The following is a 3,475-nucleotide window of genomic DNA, read 5'->3' as shown; positions in this document are numbered from 1 at the left end:
GTAAAATTTCAGCCCAATTCTTTAGTATGTAAAAAAATTACAAACAATGGAAAAAGGGTCTTATAATGGGAAGTTTGGGCAACCTTAAATGGCAGTGCTACTAGCCTCACCTACATTTAAATATAAGAGTGTGATCATTGTTCTACATTCTTTCTTCTTTTCAGTGTCCTTTTCTCCACTCCCACCCAGATGGGCTACCACTATCACTACCATCCTCTCCAACACTTTGTGCACACCCTTCAGCCTCCTAATAACCTGTCTAGCCCACTCTTCCTCCATTCATATTCAGAACATAACTACCCTATTTTTTGTTCATTCATTTCATCCTGATGCTTTCTTTAGCAATTTTGCCTTGATAGGCACAGAGGATTCTGGACACATCTGAGAGGGCAACAGGGCATCAAGTTGATGAGCAGCAATAAGCAATTAGGCTTATTAAGATGAACAGGAAATGGGGGTCTAAAGCAGAAAATTGCTTTCACTCTGAAATATGAATTTTTACTCTTGGTTCAGAGAAGGTAAGAGTTACACTGTGTCACTTGAATAAATGGTCTAAAATATCATAATTACTGAGCAGGGTGGAAGGTTAGAGGGATGTAAGAACAGCACAAGAACAAAATTATTGGGTAGGGAGAGATTGCAGAGGTGGGTGGGAGAAAGAAAAGATGAGCATTTCTGTGACAAGGTTTTTCAGAGGGAAGGGACTTGTGGATTGCTCAGGTGAGAGTGAGGGAAGGAAGGAGGAGATGAGACAGATATCAGATTTTAAAAGTTTTATTTAAGAGAACTCTCGCTCATTATTTGTCTTTAAGTGCCAGTTTTTAAGGCTGTTCTATTGACACCCAATGATGCTCTCTTCAAATAGACCCAACTTCAGGAAAGCAGTTAAGCAAATGCGTAAATCCATCTCTATTCAGCATAGCACCACAGAACATGCTGAAATCCCATGAGTTTAAAACTAATACTTAAGTACTTTGCTGAATAGGGATAGTTTCATGAATTAGAGTCATATCTAGGAAACTGAAAATTATTGACAGGGGCGTGAAATTATGGCCCTATTGAAATGAATGGCAAAACTCCCATTGACCTCAGTTAGGATTTCATGATGTGTCTTAATTTCTGGCTCTTATTTATACTCATGTACATCATAGATATAACACTGGTGGAGGAGTCCCCATAAAACAAATCTTTAGTGGTAAAGTTTTCATACCCTAAATCTTTTTTTAACCTTTATTGGAAGCTACATTAAGGCTATAATTTCTAGTGAAAAAATATGGGGGAAGGAACACTCCCAAGTGTTGAAAAAAAAACTAAAACATTTTAACAATTTCAAAAACTCATAAAGGTCACATAGCACAACCTTACGCCAAAATATTTCTAAAGCTAGCAACCTACAAAGACACTAGAACACCCACACAGAAACCTGTTTTTAATTTTGGAGTAAATATTTTTCCTAGCACATAAAAAATGGTTGTTTTAAATAATAAAAAGCAGCCAAAAATAGAGAGGAAGTTGGGCATTTTTTATTGCGCAATTAAAAATGAATTAGACATACTGTAGCTACGATCAAAATGATTTCAGTGCTACATTTGAAAAGTTTACAGAATTGAGCATTTAAAAATGTCTTTAAAATGGTAATGCTTGTTAAAGAGTCATGAACCATTTAAACCAAGGTCTTTCAAATTTCTTAATTTACTAGGACCTCGATCAAGGCAAATTTTAACTCTCTCTTTTGGAATGTAGGTATGTGTGAAGCATAATTACTGTGAATAATGTGTGTGTCTATATTACACGTGTGCTATGCTAATAGGAGAGAGAGGGATTTGTGTCTTAGAGTGTAAAATAGTAGTCCCAAGGGTTCAAAAAGTGACTGACAGAGGGATATAATGACTGAAGCCATTGTTGTTTTCAATCCAAGAGGTTTCAGACTCTTTTGAAAAAAAATATTTGGCTAATAATAGTGAGTCTCCAAAGTTTCTCAATTTTGGTTCACTTCAGATAAATGTTCCCAAGTTCTTATGCAAAGTTTCCCAGACTAATTGGGTCTTTTGAGGATCCCTTCTCTCCCTTTGTGGTAGGAGGACTTCCCCCTTCCAATCAGTGCCAGCAATCTTCAGTGGAAACTTTGTATTCTTCTCCCAGCCTTTTCCATTCCCCAACTCTCCCCCCAGCATCATTCATTTGTTTACAGACTTTCCCGCAGCCTCAGGGAATGGAAGTGAACCCACTGTTCATCCTTGCAGTTGTGGACCTCGGGATTTATTTCATAGCTGGAAAGCCACAATCCAGCAAAATGTTGGGTGGCTGCAGAGCACTGTGCCGTTTGGGAAATCACTACCAGGGAAACCCCAGAGAGTGGCAAAGCGTGCAGAACTGAGGTGAGGGGTTAGGTATTGACCAAATGCTCCCAGATCTCAAAACCAACTCTGATAGGGGGCCTGTTATTTTAATTGGACTGTTCAACTCATTCCTAATACTGTAGGCCATACTGTTCTTGGGGCTTTCGTAAAAGTGAATTTAGTCCTGTAACCCAGTGTGTAGTCTCACCAGATGGGGAAGGTAAAATAAAAGGCCCAACTACAGCTCAGTTCACATCCCTTTCCTCAGGGCTTACTTTATCTCTAAAAACAAAACTCAAAGCCAGAACAAATCATCATATTACCAGATAATAATTCCCTGGGGCCTATCTAGTTTCAGTCAGCTGGGAGAATACACCCTTCCCTCAGTAGCCCCTTGGCACCAGCTTTCCCTTTCCTTGTATAACCATGCCCAGTTCAGCCATGTGAGAAGTAGGAACTTGTTGATCCCTCACATACCAGAGCACCTTTACACCTTGTTACAAGTCCTCATAGACTTATAGACCACCAGCTCCTGTAATAGACCCATAACTTCTGGCTGAGTTACTGAGATGCTGAATACCCAGCCAAGAAACCCTGCAGCAGTATAGTACAGGTAGTGTCAGTATAAGCTTCTGTCTCCTCATCTTCATCTCCCACTAAATATCTCATTGCCATCCCTGTGGGTGAGAGGATACTTTAGTCTCCCTGCTCATTTATCCTTGGTTTCTCTGCCAACAAGGTGCTATGTTGCTTTTTGTGATATGGGTATTTGTTCAATAGGAACTAGAACGCCAACAAGGATACCAGAGAAGGCTCAGAGAAGGGCAACAAGAATGATCAAGGGCATGAAAAACACTCATATGAAGAGATATTGAAAATTTTATGATTGTTTACCCTTGAAAGGAGATGAGTAGGGGGTACATGACAAAAGTCTTTAAAATAATGAATAGTATAGAGAAGATAGATTGGGAGCTTCTGTTCTCCCTGTCTGAACACAAGAATGAAGGGATAATTGATTAAATTAAAAGATGGCAAATTCAAAACTGATAATAGGAAATACTTTTTTACACAAGGCATAATTAGACAGTACAACTCATTGCCATGGGAAGTCAATGAAACCAAGAATCTAGAAAAAT

This window comes from Malaclemys terrapin, chromosome 5 (genome assembly GCF_027887155.1).
Source record: "Malaclemys terrapin pileata isolate rMalTer1 chromosome 5, rMalTer1.hap1, whole genome shotgun sequence".
Taxonomy (NCBI): Eukaryota; Metazoa; Chordata; order Testudines; family Emydidae; genus Malaclemys; species Malaclemys terrapin.
The sequence above is the reverse complement of the archived record's forward strand: the minus strand, read 5'-3'. Positions refer to the sequence as shown.